At 43.9% G+C, this 20,085-nt stretch overlaps 1 long non-coding RNA gene across 3 annotated transcripts; it reads left to right on the plus strand.

The window, feature by feature from the left end:
* Positions 1 to 5,775: 5,775 nt before the first annotated feature.
* Positions 5,776 to 19,085, plus strand: LOC109756525 (uncharacterized). 3 transcript variants are annotated; one of them, XR_012183499.1, is made up of 4 exons: positions 5,792 to 10,037; positions 10,117 to 10,347; positions 13,060 to 15,266; positions 16,989 to 19,085. It is a non-coding gene; the product is annotated as an uncharacterized lncRNA (long non-coding RNA). The 3 variants fall into 3 exon arrangements; XR_006664796.2 differs by having other exon boundaries at positions 5,776 to 10,347; positions 13,060 to 13,189; XR_012183498.1 differs by having other exon boundaries at positions 5,790 to 10,347.
* The last annotated feature ends 1,000 nt before the right edge of the window (positions 19,086 to 20,085 follow it).

Raw genomic sequence — 20,085 nt, forward strand, 5'->3', positions numbered from 1 at the left:
TCGACCGTGCTTCTCTCTGAAGTTGCTGGGATTTTTATTTATTTTCAGAATAAGTTGCTGGGATTTAAGGAAGAAAAATTGAGAGAGAAGTTTTGGCGTACAGGCTCATTGAAGCCCTTTATCTAAAAAGTTCAAGAAAGATATTTCCAAGTTAAAAAAATAAAAATAAAATCGTAAACCTATACATGATTGTTTGCCATGTCCTCGACTAGAGAAGGAACTCCGTGGCATGACAATTGCTCATCACCTGAAGGTCGTCATTTTGTTTTTGCCATGTAGGGTTCGGCTCCTCTACAGTTCAGTTAATACTGTACGCCGTGCTGTAGCTGCTAGCATCTACCGTGTCTATTTTAATCCGATGGCTCATCAGCGAGGAGTCGTTGGGCTCAATAAAAAGAACTGAAGGAGACCCACGCCGTTCCCCCTCTCTCTCTGTTAGCGTATCTCTTTCTTCTAGAAAAGCTCGGCCACAAGTTAAAAAAAAAAGAGAGAAGCCCGGCCACTGTTTTCCCCAATCCAACACTGCTCCGGCCAAGCCAAATCCAGTTACCCTGCTCCGGCCAAACGTGGTCTCCCTAAACTGCTCCGGCAATGCCCTTCATTCATAGCCGTGTCTCTGTACGCGTTGCTTCTTATGGCATCTCCAATGCAGAGTACTTGGAGAAAATACTCCTTCTATCTCAAAATATAAGACCTTATTACATTTCAAATAGGATGTAATAAGGTCTTATATTTTGGGATGACCCTTATCCATCCCCGTGCCCCCATGGTTTCTACCGGTTGCTGCAAGGGATGGCCGGAGGGCGCAGTTGCTGCAAAAGCCGACCGGAGATGCCACCGCTGCACCACCACACATCTGTCGCTGCTAGCAGCAGGGAGACGGTGAATTACACAAGCAGCAGAGCAACGCCCTCCTCCCGACGAGCTCGATGAGGAATACGACGACAGCGATGCCCCAAAGCAGGAGGAGGGTAGACGAGGGGCATGCCTGTTCCACCGTGCTATCTTTTGGCCAGAGGAGGGGCACGGTAGCTGGACCTCGTCGCCCTCCTGCCCGGCCAAACCCCACCAGCAAAACTCAATCGTCGTCACAGCAACAGGTGAATTACTTGTGGTTACTTAGAACAATTTAATCGGTTCCTCATCATTAGTACGTGTCATACTGCTGCTTTTTCTTATGCCTCAGTGGCACTATTTGATCATCAGCACGAGCACTAGTTCTGCAGCTAGTGATCCGAATAATTTGACAGAGACGTGACCACAATGTCAGACCATAACTGAAATTAAACTCAGCACGCATGCATGTACCATGACTGGCTATTGACTAACCATATTGCCATGAAAAATTAATACATGATCAAACAATCACATGCTCTCTCTTGCTATGGTTTCACCCTAGCAGTCCATGGTGTATCTGATCGTACACCCTAGATGGAGATAAAAAAACTTGTGGCACATAGTTGTAGCCATATCACTGGAATGGAGATAAAAAAAACCTATTGGGGCACATAGTTGTAGCCATGTCACTGGAATATTTAATACTGATGAGTACTCAACATATCATTGTTGCAGTTAATTGAAATTAAACTGATTGCTCCTGTCTTCGGAAATTACAGGTCAACTGAAACTAAACTAACTGTTCCTGTCTTCAGAAACTACAAGTCAATTGAAACTAAACTGATTGTTCCCATCTTCGGAAACTATGAGTCAACTAAAATTAAACCGATTGTAGTGAAATAATGAGCACTCAACAGGTTGCCTCTCATGTGTGCTGATTCAGTTATCCCTTATGCATAATCTGTCGATCTAGCAAGACAACATATATAACACACATGCATCAACCTATCGTTATATCCCATGATAGTTTTGTAAGTTCCAAAGATCACCGGCTTCACACTGCAAATTAAAGGGAGATATAACTGATTACATAAAAAATCATATTGCTTAACAATGAACTTATGAAATTTTAGACATGATAACTGGAAATACCGTCAGTAAACGAGCATAGTACCCATATTCTTGCAAACCATTTGCATTAGTTCCTGCCATTTGCTCTATAGGTGCTTGGTGTTGTGCTACTGGAATGTCATTCTTTTTCTCTCTATGCAAAACTAAAAAGGGAAAAAAGAAAAATATATTAATTGAGTTGTTACTATTTTAGTCTATTTAATAAGTAGTCTGGCTAGATAGGTGCAAGAGATTTGCAGACGAGTTTGATTTTGGATACAACTTTAGTTGTCTCCTTCTTCTTTCTATTGGGGTGCTGCTTGTCAAGCCATGATTTCTTTCTTCTTGATTTTTTCTTCAGAATTTCCTTTTTCTTTAGGCAAGCGGCCTTTAAACAATCGTCTGGTTCTTTAGATATATCTTTAGTTCTGCAAGTAGTATTACGAGCTTTCTCTTCAACTTGCTTCCTAAGAATCTTCAAAGCATCATCTCCTAGTTTGATACACTCTTCTGATGCAATTGCTTGTGAAGCTATGCTAAGGAACTCGTGCATGAAAAAATTCAGATGTTGTCTATCTTCCGATTTAGGATCTTCCAAAACAATGTTTCCATGGGTGTTTTGAATAGTGCCACTTTGCACTTCTAGAGTTCACCGCTTGAAAACATAGTAGTCTGGAAGATACTTAATATTCATGACATCACGGGCTTTCAAAGCATGACTACAAAATATACCAGCTCTTTCAAATTTCCCACAATTGTAGAAAACTTTTTGCTCTTCATAATCAACTAGAACTTTGCACTTTTCTTCAAATGTGAATTCTGGGTCAAGACTTGCAACTGCAACAATATATGCATTGTGTTCTACCGATGGCTTGATGTAGGCTGAGATGGATCTTTCATATTCATTCTAAAAAAACTTCAAATATGCTTGGTGTGTAAACTTTGCTCGCTTGTATTATATAGGAGTCCTCATTCTGATTCTAGGTATTTTTTCCCTAGGCTCATATTCCTCATTTATCTCGTTATCTCCTTTTTCTTGCACAACCCTCTCTATGCTTGAAAAACCGAAGGATGTCAGCATCAGACTTTAGATGGTCTTTCAAGTCACTGTTCAAGCTCTCACTTAATTGTGCTATAACAGTGTTGGGGTTACAAACTACGGGGTTGGCCCAAGAGCCATAGCCCATCAGTGATACAGTCCAGAAGGTAATGGAACAAGGGGTATCACCTCCGGCCCATCGGAGTTAGAGCCTAAGATGTCAAAAGCCAGAGGGGTGTCTCATGATCAGGCTAAGTCCTTACAGTCAGATCCTACACCTCCTGACGGACAAGACCCTACAGTGGGTCATCAAGGAGGTAGGAGCAGTCGAACCCTAAACAGTCAACTGCGGCCTAGGATGCCATGGCACCCATGATGTCTTCATGGTTTCAGTTACCCAACGGCGGTATAATCTAGTTAAATGCCAGTTACTAGTAGCCAGGGAATCATTGACCATGCATGAGGCAGCGTTAATACCGGCCCATTATGGCCCCCTCCTAGGGTACTCTATACAAGCCAAGAGGGGAGCAATGGGCTGAATGTTAAACATCCACACATTGTACCTTACGCCAAGAGATAAGAGAACCACAGAAGTAAGGTATTACCTCAACCAGAGAGGGCCTGAACTTGTATAAATCCATGTGCGTACTCCATCTACAATGATTGATGGATACGATTGTCGCTACATACATACCCCCATAGCATTATCGGGATTATATCCACTATAGTTGACGCCCACCGTGGGGCAAATGTATATTGATGCCATGGCGCCGATAGTTTCATCTTCGGCTCTTGTTGGCAGCATCTGCTTTGGAGAGCTTGAGTTCGCCATCGATGATTCAGCCCGGCATCCCGATTCCCCGCTGAACATTGTTGACCTACCGGCTCGCGGGAGCATACAGTACTGGGATAAAGGTTCGGGAGTTCCGAGTCTCGAGCTCCCATCACTGCAATAGCCGACACATCTAGCGCCGCGTCGTCACCGTAAACATTCCGCCAAACCGGTTCCATCGCTCTGCACCCATCTCGTGAGAATGATGGACTCTAAGCTGCTTTTCCCTGTTTTGGGGCCGGCCTCTGAGGAGGAAGATAACTGTGGATCACATGCATCCATGGCTCGTGGGAAAAAAGGGTCCCGTGTACAGAAACGTAGTAGAAAACAAAAAAGGCCCTTTGTTTTACGCTCATGAAACCTGAGTTTAAACCAAGTTATTTCATAAAAACCGAGATATCTGCTCTGATATTGCTACCAATGACTAATGAATGCAAGGGATCCCAAAAATCCTATCTTTATTTTGTTTCCACGGGAAATTGCTAAATACAGACTAAATCAAGCCAATACATAAAAATGAGTAAATGGGAGATGCAGAGGATCAAGTGGGAGGCGCACAAGAAGAAACAAAGTGCAAGACGGTGTTCCATACGAGCGCACGCACTTGTATGCTTGATCGTATGGACTTCCAACGACATCCCTTGATCCAATCAAACAAAATTTATAAATTGCCCCATGCTAGAAGAGCAAGGGAAGATCGCTGAGACCTTCATCTTCGTCATCCACAACATCTAGAAACTCTAGACGTCGCCATTTTCCATCTTCACCTCATAGCCATCTTCATCACCACCACTGAAGCACTCAGCCAAGTTAGCCACACCTAGTAATCGTGAATTGCATTAGGCAACTATTGTAAGACATTACCAATCAATCAATCATTCCTCTTGATGTGTTCCACCATGGTATCTTCTTGCAATCTAATCGCCATGGTTTCTTCTTGCAATATGATCGCCATCCGTGAGTAATTCTGTAAGATCATGGGCTGAGGCATAGCCCTACAACCCTATGTATTTGTTGGAAGGCTTGATGGAAATACTTTGAATTAACATCATGTATGTGTAACATAAAATTCCTTCATAGTTGTCTCTTGTCTCGTCCGCGCTCTTCGTCCTTGTTTTGGGAACCTTTTCATGTACTGGTTTTCCAAATATTTTCTTTTTTGCTCTTCCCGTTTCTATTTCTTTCCTTTTTTTTGTTTTTCGAGTTTACTTTATTTTAGAAAAATGTTTGAAAATTTCAAAATGTTTGTGCTTTTTTAAAAATGATCAAATTTTAATAAAAGGTTGTCTTCATAAATTAAAAAATGTCACATTTTCAAATTTTGCTTGCGTATTACAAAAAAATTTCATTTTTATTTTTTGGAAATTTCAAAAAATGTTGTTGCTTTTAAAATATATCAAAAATAAAAAAGGTTGTGTTTTCATTGTTAGGTCATAAATAAAAAAATGTTCAATTTTTTCAAATATGTTCATGCATTAGATAAGTTGCTTGTGTTTTTCCAAAAAATGTTTGGAATGTTTCTGCTAAAAAATTTCACAACTTTGCAAAAGATGTTCTGGATTTCAAAAAATATGCCCATTTTCAAAAGTTATTCACAAATTAAAAAAATATTTTGTTTAAAAAATTCACAAATTAAAAAAACGTGTTTTAAAAAGTTTGTTTGGAGTTTTAAAAAACAAACGTTTGCCCAATTTTGTTTTGGAATTGGAAAAAAGTGTTCATGATTTCGGAAATGTACCTACTTTTCGAAAATGTTTATTAAAAAAATAATTCACAATTTTGAAAAGTGTTTGATTTTCACAAAACTGTCAGTTAAAAAATTGCATTCAAAATTTCAAAAATAACTCGGATCAGTGCCGTGGTTTTGTTCATAAAAATTGGCGCTGCTAACTAATTAGTAACACTCACTAGCTCAGTTGGTTGCAGCGCGTGCGTTCGATTCCTGGCGAGCTCAAATTCTTTTGGACCTACAATACAAGTTCACTGGTGATCATGGGCTGGTCGAGTTGGAGATCCGCCTGTGCGACACGACGACTCTTTGCCGCAAAGAGTGCTATATAGGAGCCCCCCTAGGAAGAGTTGAAGCAGTCAATGTAAAAATCGTAGGATTACTAATTATGCCGACTCGACTGGCAGGCCGACATCACTGAACAGAAATTACCGGCGCCCCACCGTTGTGTAGCTCCCCAAGAGGGTTGCTAAGATTGATTGTAGTGGCCCTGCAGAGGAACTGGGGATCATTTTTTTCTTTTTCGAAACCAAGAATTGTGGATCGATATGATTGGGAGGCGTCCATCGTGTACATGTTTTGTAGAGAGAGAGAGAGAGAGAGAGAGAGAGAGAGAGAGAGAGAGAGTTGTGAGAGTTCCGGGACGAAAAGGAACGAATGGAACATTGGGGCGTATGAACCTGTTTTTCAAAAAAATAATAGTAATATAAAAAATGGTCGAAACATCATGAAACATACAGTTGGCAACAAATTTGATGAAACGTTACGCTCACGTAAGAAATTTAGGAACAAAATGACTTTCGTGGTGTTGTCCAGGACAAGGTCAAAATCAACACTATATTAGAAGTACTATTCGCTCCGATTTTTTTATGCTCAGATTTTATGGGGAGTTTTTTATTGTCATTTTTGTAGTGAGTAGGCCAACATGTCAAGTTTGTTCGAAAAAAGTTCAAAAAATCATTAACTTTTTTTCCTGAATGGCTAAAAAATCCCTAGAAAATAGTTTATGGGGTTCATCTACAACCAAGTGTATCCTGGTATTTTTCGGGGCCGAAGCATTATAACTAGCCAGATCGATAAATACCAGCTTTGTGGGTTGAGTTCTATTTTTCCAACCAGATCAATGCTTCTGTGCGAGTGTAATTGTCTAACTGGGCTAAGACTTTGGGCTTTTGTTTTGTAGTGCGCCGGGGTCAATGAAATCTTAACAGGGACTAGCTGAAGTGTTGACCCAATCTTCTCCACAGAAAAATGTTGAACCATCAAACTACATTGGTGTTGCGGGAGACCTATATTTCGGTTTTATGTTTTTCTTCACCAGTTTTCTGTTTCACTGGTTTTCTTCGTTTCTTTAACGGTTTTCACTGAATTTTCTTTCCTTTTCTCTTTCTTCCTTTTACTCGAATATCCGTTTATGATCCCAAGCTTATCTGCACCCGGTCAAGTTTTTTTTTCAAAACAACTACTAGAAAAATTCAGAAAAATCCATTTTTTGCATGGTAGATAATTTGGTGCGTGAGATGCGCTCCAAATTTCAGATCATTTGGACATATGAGTAGCTCTTAGCAAAAAAGACAAATTGGGTTAGAACAATATATGAACAGTGAACTTTTTTACAGACCCCAAATTTGTCTTTCACCATCTTTCTTTGTTTTTTCTTTTCTTTTATTCTTCAAAACATGGCTACATTATTCATACACATTGGCACATTTTTTGTGTACATTAGGAACATTTATTTATACATGTTTAATATATTTTATATACATGATTAACATTTAAAAAAAGATTTTATGACTTCTTTTTTTCATAAACATTGTTCATTTTAGTTATATATCAGGATGTTTTGTAATACATGTTTAACATTTTGAAAATATATGATTAACATTTATTTATACACAGTCATCATTTTATAAAATTTATGTTTTTCTGTTCAAATTTTTAAATACATGTTGTAAAATTTTCAATATATCTTTATGATTTCTAAATACATGATTAACAGTTTTTTCATATGTATGTTTTGATGTCTATTGTTTTTCAGACCCGCTGTACATCTTTCCCATATACATTAGAAACATTTTTATACACGTTAACATCTGAAATGCATGATTAATATTTTTTGGAAGACAGAACATTTGTTGTTCGAATATGTGTTAAACATTTTTTCCAAATACGTCGTGAAACTTTTTTTCCAAATGCTGTGATGGACATCTGAAATGGACGAAGAGTGCACCTGGGCCAGACCAGTCCGGTCCTGGGTTAGCAAGTTATGGGCCATTAAAGCGTCACTGTCAGCCCTGCTTGGTCCATTAAACGGGTCCACTAGTTGTACTACTTCCTATATAAAACACGGTGCGGTGGAGCGCCCGCTGCGTCCCCGATCAAAACCAGGGGCGGAAGGGATTGCTCGCCGTCCATCCGCTCTCGGTCATCGTGGCCTACCTTATCCTCGCAAAAAATAAAATTAACATGGCCTAGCCTAGTCAGAGTTGCAGTGTCATCCTGTGGGATTGTTGGTTTTGACGGATCGCTTTACAGCCGAGCCGAGGCCAGAAAATCAACGATTTCGTACGTGGTGGGGCGCGTTGATGATGAAGCCGGCAGCATCTTCTGCTTTAGGTAAGGCTTTATCACCTTCTTCTTGGCTTTGTGGACTGCACTCGCGGTGATGACTCATGAGTCGTAAACTTTTATTTTATTTTATTATTATTCGTGGGAGCGATAGCGATGATTCATTCTGCTATGCACGACACGCGCTAGATCGCTCACAAAACTAAACACACGCGTCTTTTTTTTTTTTTGACGGGATTAGTTTGCAGTGAATCCGTTTCTCTCGCGTCGCGTGTGGGCATGTGCGATCGATCAAGCAAAGTTGTCGTGGGCAGGTCCCACGCACTGACGCACATTATGCGCGCCACCGTTTTTCCACCACCCAACAAAAGCTAGCCACCAACTTAGAAAAAACAAAAAAAAGCTAGCCACCAACTTCAAAAAAAAGAAGAAGAAAGAAACACAAAAGCTAGTCGCACGCACATGCATGCGCGACTCATTTTTCCACCGCCCAACAAAATCTAGTATAATCTAATCTACTGACACAAGCTAGCGAGCGAGCTGGGTGATGGAGAACCAAGAATCGTCTCTTCTTTCTTTAATCTTTAAATAAATATATAAAAAATACAACTGTGAAAAAAGAAAGCTACCTTTATTGGGTGGAAACCATGGGAGACAGCGCGCATCATCTCTCATAGGTGCCTCGGCCTATTAAATGGACCACTAGCTATAGCAGTATAGCTCTTACTAGTATATACAGTAGCACAGTGCGGTTAGTCATGGCCTAGGCTAGGCAGAGCTTTTCCTCTCCCTAGCCTCTTCATGTCGGTCGTTGGCATCGACGAACGAATGCCGAGCACAAGTTCATCTCGTCCGCTTCTACAAAAGCAAAGCCGCAGAGCTTCCTACGTGGTGAGCACCTTTGCTAAGGTATATATATCTTGCCTTCCCCATCTCATTTCTTCGCTTTGTACAACGTTTTTTTTTTCTTTTACATTTTATTCGCGGGCTTGTGGCAACTAGGATTTCAAGTTGTTTCCTTGAATTGGAGGACTTTCAAGGTAACTGGTGTCGATCAGAGATGACTTAATTAGTGCGCTCATATTTCTGAAGCCATGTGGTTCTGCTATACAGGAATATGTTTTCACACTGCCACACTAGCTACTTTTATTATTTCGAAATGTAGTTCCCTATGTTTATCCATACGGTATTTGTTTAGTATAGTCCCACCACTTGTTGTCAAGTTTTGCATTTCTTATCACGGTACAAAGTTTACCTCTGCCGCTATACGATGTACACACCTTTCTTTGGTATTCTTTTTGCTACATAGATATTGCATATTACTCCCTCCGTTCAATAATTCTTTTCGTGGCTTTAGTTCAAATTTTGAACTAAAATCACGACAAGAATTATGGAACGGTCCAAAAAACAAAAAACTCAAGTTGAAACAGGTCATTCAACACCATATGTTTGGCTCATTAAGTCATTATGTGGCGGATTCCTTCTAATCCTGCATGGTGGTTCAAACTCATTATCCTGCATGGTTCAATAGTCATATAAATTATGCTTCTGTTTGGGTCAAACTCATTAGTGCTTTTGTTTGGACGCAACTTGCCTCAAGTTTGATTTGTTTCCTAATTATTCTGCATGCAAAAATTTCCTTGCATGAGATCGCTAGGGAGTCATTTCGCTCTTATATTTCTTCACTAATCCAATATCTCATCCTACACGATGCAACAATAAATCCTATATCACACATACCCGTTGTGCACACACTGCGGCCGGTCATCGAAGAGCTTCGGCAACCACATAAGCACCTCACCCTCGACCGGCTGCAATGGAGACCGCAGCATGGTCCTAGTGCACCACGACGACGGTTGGTCGACCTTGAGGCGCCAAGGCGAGTTATCAAAACCAAACCTGGGTGTTGATGCTTTGCTGAGGTACGTCTGATTCGACTAATTTCTGTTACGTCAATCTAGATATGGACCGGCTTGCAGCTATACTTTACGATCTCTATAGGATCCAGGGTTTGCATGTGTGCAGATTTTACATGCGTGGAGTTAGGAGCGAGACATGGAGGTGTGGACAGTTCATGTGGAGATTTTGCATGAGTTCCTCTCCGCAGGCTCTTCATGTCGGTCGTTGGCATTGACGATCGAATGCCGCGCACAAGTTTATCTCGTTCTCTTCTAGAAAAGCCAGCGCTTCCTACGTGGTGCCGCGTCACGACGAGTGAGCACCTTGGTTAAGGTATGCGTTGCCTTTGTTAGAAGGGAGAGAGAGGTTTGGTGGAATATTTCGTTGTATTATTGAGCCTCGAGGGCGAGTATATATTGAGTACAAGATTTGGAGGGCAAGACGCCTCTCCTGGAGATAAGGTAGGAGACGGATTACAAATCCTAGACTACCAAATACAAGTATCCTAAATATATCTCTAACATCCCCCCGCAGTTGTAGCGGTAGCGTTGCGAACAACAGGAGCGTCGCAGACGGTCAGACTGGAGAGAATAGCAGCCGACGAACTGACATCCCCCCGCAGTCCTAGCGGGAGCGTCGTGGACGGTGTCGCGTCGCGGACGCGTTGACTGTAGAGGAAGCCGACGAGTTGCTCAAGCGGATGATAGCCCTTTGTGCCGATGTCGATGTAGCCGAGAGCGTAGGGTGGTGTAGCCGTGGTCGAGGTAGCCGTGCGAAGAACACCGTGGTCGATGTCGAGTCGGGGTAGCCGGTGTCGAGGGAGTCGCCGTGGAGCCGCAGGCGCAAGGAGGCGCCGAGTTAGTCATGGGCGCAGTGGTGTCGAAGAAGTGATGCGCCAGAAAGGAGAATGGTGTTGACGACGCGTCGCGCCGGGTTTGCCAACCCCGGGGACACATCGTAGACGAAGGCACGCGTCGGTGTTGCCAGCACCGCGCATGCGTAGACGGTCGAAGACGAAGTTGACGAAGCGCCGCACCAGGCTTGCCAGGCCCGGGGACACGTCGTGGACGAAGGCACTCGGCGGTGTTGCCAGCACCGGGCATGCGTAGACTGGGACCTGCACGAGCTGTACGCCATGTTGAAGAGGTTGGAGAGGCCAGCAGAGAAGGACTCGACGACGGTTGCGGCGCCAATCGGCGCGGGGCCAATGTCGCCCACGGTTGTCGGAGTAGATGAAGCGGTCGGGGTAGATGACGGCGACGCTGGCGACGAGCTGGTGCTGGACGAAGACGAAGTGGGGTGGACGGGCGGCGGCGACAGCTACGGAGGTAGCCGCGGCGGCGGCCAAAGAAGAGCGGCGGCGGTGGCTAGGTTAGGAGTGCGGTGGCGGTGCTCGAAATAGGCGAAGAACCCTGACAGCGTGACGAAGATCGGCGCGGACGGTGGCGTTCCCGCGCCAAGGGAGACGGCGCGGCGCATACCACGGGAGGTCGACGCGCGGTGACGGCGGAGCGGACCACGGGCCGCGGCACTACGGCCCGAAGGGGCAACGCAGTTGCGGCAGGCGGGTCGGGGCGACGGCGGGAAGACCTCTGGACGGCGGCGGGGACCACTGACTGTGACGTTGCGGCCCGAAGGGGCGACACAACGGCGGTTCGCGAGTCGGTGCAACCGCGGGGACGGCCTCGGGGCGGCGGCGGTGACCGCGTATCGCGATACTACGGCCCGAAGGGGCGACGCAGCGGCGACGCACGAGTCGATGCAGCCGCGAGGAGAACCACGGGGCGGCGGCACTGCGGCCCGACGGGGCGACGCAGCGGCAGCCCGATGCTCGATCGGTGGAGAGGCGCGCTGAACTCGGGGACGATCTTCACGGGACCTGCGGAGGCGCGCGTAACCGACGGGCCAGGTCGGTCGCGCGGCGTAGATGAGGCGGATCGCGGCGGCGAGCGGATGATCAAGCCGATCGCGCGCGAGGTTGGGGACGCTGCTCGGTGGAGACGTGGTGGCGGCGGAGTCCGAGATGAAGCTGGCGACGACGGACGGCGTGGGACGTCTTGCGGACGAGCTTGTCAGCACCGGCACCCGGGCTGCCAAAGCAACGCCGGCGCCCAGGCAGCGAGGCCCGAGTGACCAACGGAGCAGCGGCGCCCGAGTTGAGGCAGCCAATGAGCCTGACGCAGCCGTCCCGACGCAGCCGAGGACGAGGCCGGCTAGGTACCGGGCCGCCGTGCAGACGCGGCGGAGGCGGATGATGTGGATCGATGGGCGGGCCGGCGCGCGAGTGTCGGCTATGATTGGCCGATGCATGGCACGAGGCCGCCGGGTCGCGGCGATGCAGGTGTCCCGGTCGGAACAGGGCGGTGACGACCGGCGCAGGGCGGCGGGCGGACCGATGCGCGGACGGCGGCTGGCCCGAACGGGCCGCCTCGGCGCGCGTGGCCGCCGGGTCGGAGGAGAGGCCGGCTGGTCGCGCCGGGTCGGAGTAGAGGCGCACGGGGATCGACGGCGGCGGCGGGCGACGCAAACCGATTAAGAATAGATCGGAAAACCACAAAGAAAAACGCCGATCAAAAAACGACCGGCGAGAGAGCGAAAAAATCCGGAGCAAGGGCTCGGGAAAAAGACTCTCTAGGGCAGCCGGCCAACACGGCCGGCGGACGAACCCTAGGTACGGGCGGCGTGGCCCCCGGCGGCGATCATGGAGACCGACCGCCCCGGGGGCGGCGCGGAGCGGAAGCGACGGCGCGGCTAGGGTTTGGATCGGTTAGGCTGATACCAGGTTAGAAGGGAGAGAGAGGTTTGGTGGAATATTTCGTTGTATTATTGAGCCTCGAGGGCGAGTATATATTGAGTACAAGACTTGGAGGGCAAGACGCCTCTCCTGAAGATAAGGTAGGAGACGGATTACAAATCCTAGACTACCAAATACAAGTATCCCAAATATATCTCTAACAACCTTCTCCATCTCATTTCTAAGCTTTGTGGACTGCAGTGAGCACTCCTAGTCGTACAACGCGGTGACGGGTCTTTACATTTTATTAGGGCTCGCAGAAGCATTTCAAGCAGTTTCCTTGAATCGCAGGACTTCCAAGGTAATCGGGCATCAGAGATAACTTACTGCGGCCATATTTTTGAAGCCATGGTTCTGCTATACATGAATGTATTTACACTGGTACACTACTTTTAGTTATTTCGAAATGTAGTTTGCTATGTTTATCCATATGGTATTTTTTGTTTGCTATATATATAGTCCCACCACTTGTTGTCAAGTTTCGCATTTCTTAGCGCAGTATGAATTTTACCTTTGCCACTATAGGACGTATATCCAACTTCCTTTGGCATTCTTTATGCTAGACTAGATAGATGTACTATTGCATGGTACTCCCCCCATTCCATAATTCGTGTCGTGGCTTTAGTGTTTTAGTTTAAACTAAAACCAATTTAAAACAAAAAAAATCAAGTTAAACAAGCCTTTCATCAATGTTTTGCTCATTAAGCCATCATGTGGTGGATTCCTTCTCATCTTCCAGGGTTCAACAGTCATAAATTGTGCTTCCGTTTGGGTCAAACTTGTTAGTGCTTTTGTTTGGAGGCAACTAGCCGCAAGTTTGATTTGTTTCCTAGTTATTTTGCATGCAAAACTTTCCTTGCATGAGATAGCATCAACGTTTGGACTCTTTGATACGCTCCGCAGCTCCTATATTTCTTTGCTGCTCTAATACCTCATCCTACACAATGCAACAACAACAAAAGAAGTACCTCATCCTGTTTCCTATATCTCTTGCATTGACACATACCCATTGTGCACACGCCGCGGCCGGTCATCGAAGAGCTTCTGCCACCACATAAGCACCTCACCCTCGACCGGATGCAATCCATACCGTAGCACGGTCCTACTGCACCACGACGACGGTTGGTCGAGGCGCCAAGGTGAGGTTTCAAAACCAAACCTGATTGTTTTTTTTTTTTTTGCGAGAACCAAACCTGATTGTTGATGCTCTGCTGAGGTACGTCTGATTCGACTAGTTTCTGTTACGTCAATCTAGATATGGACCGGCTTGCAGCCATTGAGCCATACATCTCTATAGGATCCAGGGAGCTAGACATGGCGGTGTGGAGAGTTCATGTTTTTTTAGGGTGGAGAGTTCATGTTTTTTTAGGGCGCTTTTGCACATCTCACCACCTTTGCCTAGATAACGAGGATGATGCCCTTGCCGTGATCGCCGTGCTTGATGAGTTGCTTGTGGTTTATAGATTAACTTGCGTGAGTGACAATCATTAGCTTAGTCTAATAAATACGCTCCATGGTTGTTTATGGATTTCTATCGTTTCTTTTCTTTTCTTTCTGGAACAAACGTGCATGTGTTGGTTTTGTCATGCAAGGTGAATTCGACATGTTTCGTGAATTGTTCAGCTACCTTTTTGTATGTACTACAAGGGAAACGATTTGATCAAGAACGTTTATATAATTCTTTCGCAAAAAAAAAAGAACGCCTATAGAATTGCAGCTTGAGTTTTTTTTTTGTGTTACTGACTACTCAGATTTTGAGACATGAGAGCTACATATGGCCTACATTGTAACATGATTGACTCAGGTCTTGGCTAAGCTGCAAATATTAAATTATAGATTCTATATCTTACATTAAAAAAATTTATATACATCTTTGTCAAAAGGTCACGTGTAACATAAGTTGAATTATAAACTTTTTTATACGAGGCATATACCCACCAGTAATTTCTATAACTCACAAGGTAGATGACATACCCATGGATTTTGCGGGTATATAAAGTTTGTGAGTACATAACACTAAACTAACATGACGTACCACTAGTGCAGATTGGTCCACCACACACGGTTCAAAATCCCTATACACTTGAAAAGTTATAAGTTTGCTACTAATCTCGAGCAAGTATTTATATTCAGGTGTAGTTGAATTGACAACTCAAGTGCTAAAGCTCATAAGCATTCTTTGGTTCCCTCCATGTCGAATCAATAATTTCGGGTTGTCATACTTCTCATCGAAGACAACAACTAGAATTACAAAAGGGGATGACAAAGCATCTAGGATTAAACGATTAACATCGTTGCGATATCCTACACTTCTAGCGTTGTTGTCGGGGACCATGGCTCTATTTATAGGTTAATTTGGTGATTACTTGTCTGCTGAATTTATTATCCTTCATGGAAAAAACTCAAGATCTCAAGCCACAGACCGTTCCTTCCAAGACAAGAAGAGGTACCACCTTAGGTACTAATGTTGCTTATGATTGTTCTATAGTTTTGAACACGCTTATTACACCACCACTAGGCATATTTTGAACATATTGTTGCTTAGGGGACATGTTTCTTCCAAATGATGATTTTTATTCTTCTCCTATATACATTAAAGATGATGCTTATGAATTCTCTATTGACCCCGAAGTAATTACCTTGGTTGAACCACATGCATTCCATGACCATGAAAATGAAAACGTTGTTGATCATATCTGTAAATTTAAATCTCTTGTTACCTCTGTGAAGAAAGTTAGAAATCAACATTCTTTATGCTTAAACTTTTCCCTTTTCACTTAAAGATGATGCTAAAACTTGGTTGATAAAAGTTGCGACCCCCTACACTTGTGGGTTAACAAATCTTTTTTGCATTTCTGGACAAATGATCGGCTATAGGGTTATCTTCACCCTTCCTATCAACAATATGTAAGTTAAATTCTTGCAACAACAAAACCCACCATGAGTCTTGGTTTAGCATCTTTCTTGTTCAGAGATATTTAATAGCAGCATGATCAGTGTGAATGGCTACTTTAGAATCAACAATGTAAGATCTAAACTTTTCACAGGCAAATATAATTGCTAAAAAAAATCTCAGTAGTAGCATAATTCTTTTGGGCATCATCCAAGCTTTTATTAGCATAATGAATGACATCAAGTTTGTTATCAACTCTTTGTCCAAGGACAACCCCTACTGCATACTCACTACCATCACACATACTTTCGAAAGGTAAATTACAGTCAAGAGGTTGTATAACAGGTGCAGTAACTAAGGCTTTCTTTAAGATTTCAAAAGTTTCTACACAATCATCATCAAAAGAGAATGGTACATCCTTTAAATTCCTAAGAGGCATATATATTTTAGAGAAATCTTTAATAAACCTCCTATGAAAACTAGCATACCTGAGAAAGCTTCTTACACCTCTTATATCTCTAGGAGAAGGTAGTTTCTCTATAGCCTCTATATTAGTTCTATCAACTTTAGTACCCCTTTCAGAGATTCTATGTCGAAGAACAATACATTCATTCACCATGAAGTGGCACTTCTCCCATTCAAGACTAGGTTGCGTTCTTCACACCACTGCAAACTTTATCGAGATTGCATAGACAATTATCGAAAGATGTCCCATAAATGGAAAAAATGTCCATGAAGAACTCGGTAATTTGTTCAACAAAGCCCATGAATATGGCAGTCATGCATCTTTAAAATGTGGCTGGTGCATTACACAAACCAATAGTTATATGTCTGTAAGCATAAGTTCCAAAAGGAAAGTAAAGTTACCTTTTCTCTTGACCCTCATGAGAAACATGTATTTGACAGAAACCAAAATAACCATCAAGAACACTCTATGTATAAGAAACATGTATTTCTTATACCTCTTATATGTCTATAAGCATAAGTTCCAAAAGGACAAGTAACCATGTGCTTAGACAACCTTTCTAACATTTGGTTAATCAAAGGTAACTATAATGATATTTTCTAGTAGCCTTATTCATCTTCCTATAACCAATGCACACTCTATTACCAACCACAGTCCTCTAAGGAATTAGTTCATTGTTTTCAATAGGAACAACCAGCTAAACCTCCATTCTCAGGGACACAATGAGCATAACTTACCCACGTACTATAAAAGATGGGATAGATAAATATTTTCTTCCAAAAGCTAAAGAATTTCACCTTTCACCACTTCTTTCTTTTTAGGATTCAAGCAACGTTGGTGATATCTCGGTTCAAGGATTCCTAACTACAACTTCCCTTAACTAGACGTTCCATCTCCCCCTTTCTAGCCAAGCTTTTGATGAAGTGAAAGATTTGCAACTTCAAATGGCAAACACTACTTTAAATGGATCAATGGACAGCTGGACTTACTCGTGGGGCTCGAAAGTTTACTCTGCGCACAGATATTACACATACTACTTCAGAGACATGCATGCTCATGACACGTTCAAGTGGATATGGAAATCAAGGGCCACGATGAAAATTAAAGTTTTTGGTTGGCTCCTCCTGGTTGATCGGTTAAACACTCGCAACATGCTCAAAAGAAGGCATTATAATATTGGAGAGGATCACAGCTGCCTTCTCTGCGACTCTCCCGATGAAGAAACTCTGGAACATCTATTTTTTGAGTGCTCCTTCAGCTTCCATTGCTGGGAAGCCCTTCATATTCCCTGGGCTGCGGGGGAGACAACAATCCAAAGGATATCAGAGGCCAAACTTGGTTGGAACCGACCCCTCTTCATGGAAACATTTCTGTTGGCTGCTTGGAGTATTTGGAAGGAGAGGAACAACAAGCACTTTAGGAGAATTGCACCATCAAAAGAATCCTGGCTAAGAAGATTCAAGGAAGATTTTTCTCTCCTCACTCATAGGGTGAAGGAGAAGCACAAAGACTCTATCCCCTCTATCCTAGCCTCTATAGTCTAGTGTTTCACTCTACCCCATCTCATGGGCATGTAAACTCTTTGTACATTGTGGCCCATTCTTTAATTTAATTCACAGTAGAAGGTTCTCCTACTGTTAAAGGTTAAAAAAAGGCTTTGCATCCGATTCCAGGTGATCCCGTGGGCGCATAAAGTTGGGATGACCCCTTTAAGATCATCCAGAGTATAATCAATAGTAGCTCTATGTGTTCTCAACACCTCCAATAATCTTGCTTCTTCTTGTCCTAAAAGGTTAGCATTGATAATAACATGATAGACTTTTTTCCATCTAGATAAGTATACTTTCCCGGTAGAGGTTTTAATTCAGACAATGGATCTCCCTTTGAAGGAGGCGGAGGTTTCAACAAATGATCAGGTGGGATATTAAATTTCAAGAGTGGTAGTTGAAAGTGAAAGATTTCACTAATTTGCCGTCCGTCTTTTAAATTAATAAGACTTTCATGATTTGTCAAAATTTCTCTAGTGCGTAAGCTAGATGAATTACTATTGAAGCAATTTGTGCAAAATTATCTTTCACATTGTTCATAAGTATTTGGTTGATTAGCACCGCAAAAACTTCTACCTTTTTTTTCAACAATCAGCCATAACACTAGCAGTGTGTAAAAAGGGTCTGCCAAACACAATAGGACAGAAGATATATTCATGCATCCAAACACAAAGAAAATAGTGGGGTACTTTGTTCTACCAGATAAGACATCAACATCTTTCACAATTCTGACAGGATAAACATAGGCTATTGATGGCTCGAGAATTTGCGATGTTTTTCCTAGTGATTCTTACTTGGTTTCATCAGTTTTTTATTACTCTTCTGATATTTCTAACGCTAATCTCTCGAAAGAGAAGAAAATCCATTTTCCCAATGTTTGGCAGGAAATATCAATTATGGAAGGAAACCAAGAGGGATTGCTACTAATCAAGCCAAATGGAGCAACTTCCATTAATAGACGCATGCCATCAGGCGCAGCAGAGCAAAAGACGGCGTTCCATATGACCGCAAGCGCTCATATGAGCGGACATATGGATTGCCATCAGCTCCACCACATCTATAAAAGCCACTTTCGTGGATGGCCCGAGGGAGGAAGAGAACCCTAGTTGCGGCCACACCATCCAGAACAAGAGAAGAGAGGATCTCAAGAACCAGTTGGGGAACGTAGCATACAATTTCAAAAAAATTCCTACGATCACGCAAGATCTATCTAGGAGATGCATAGAAGCGAGAGGGGGAGAGTTTGTCCACGTACCCTCATAGACCGAAAGCGGAAGCGTTAGCTTAACGCGGTTGATGTAGTCGAACGTCTTCGCGATCCAACCGATCAAGCACCGCACGTATGGCACCTCCGAGTTTTGCACACGTTCAGCTCGATGACGTCCCGCGAATTCTTGGTCCAGCAAAGTGTCGAGGGAGAGTTTCGTCAACACGACGGCGTGGTGACGGTGATGGTGATGTGATCCGTGCAGGGCTTCGCCTAAGCACTACGACAATATGACTAGAGGAGTAAACTGTGGACGGGGGCACCGCACACGGCTAAGAAACAACTGTTGTGCTTTGGGGTGCCCCTGCCCCCGTATATAAAGGAGGAGAGGGGAGGAGGCCGGCCCTAGGGGGCGCGCCAAGTGGGGGAGAAACCCACTAGGACTCCTAGTCCTAGTCGGCCCCCCTCCTTCTTTCGGAGGGGGAAAGGGGGAAGGAGTGGGAGAGGGAGAAGGAAAGGGGGGCCGCGCCTCCTCCCCTTGTACAATTCGGACTCCCCATGGGGGGAGGGCGCCACCCCTTGTGGGCTGCCCTCTCTCTCCCCTATGGCCCATAGTGGCCCATTACTTTCCCCGGGGGGTTTCGGTAACCCCTCGGTACTCCGATAAATATCCGAAACACTCTGAAACCATTCCGGTGTCCGAATACTATCGTCCAATATATCAATCTTTACCTCTCGACCATTTCGAGAATCCTCGTCATGTCCGTGATCTCATCCGGGACTCCAAACAATCTTCAGTCACCAAAACACATAACTCACAATACAAATCGTCATCGAACATTAAGCGTGCGGACCCTACGGGTTCGAGAACTATGTAAACATGATCGAGACACATCTCTGATCAATAATCAACAGTGGAACCTGGATGCTTATATTGGTTCCTACATATTCTACGGAGATCTTTATCGGTCAAACCGTAATGAGAACATACGTCATTCCCTTTGTCATCGGTATGTTACTTGCCCGAGATTCGATCGTCGGTATCTTCATACCTGGTTCAATCTCGTTACCGGAAAGTCTCTTTACTCGTTCTGTAATGCATCATCCCGCAACACTAACTCATTAGTCACATTGCTTGCAAGGCTTATCATGATGTGCATTACC

This window comes from Aegilops tauschii, chromosome 5 (assembly GCF_002575655.3).
Source record: "Aegilops tauschii subsp. strangulata cultivar AL8/78 chromosome 5, Aet v6.0, whole genome shotgun sequence".
In the NCBI taxonomy this organism is placed as follows: domain Eukaryota; kingdom Viridiplantae; phylum Streptophyta; class Magnoliopsida; order Poales; family Poaceae; genus Aegilops; species Aegilops tauschii.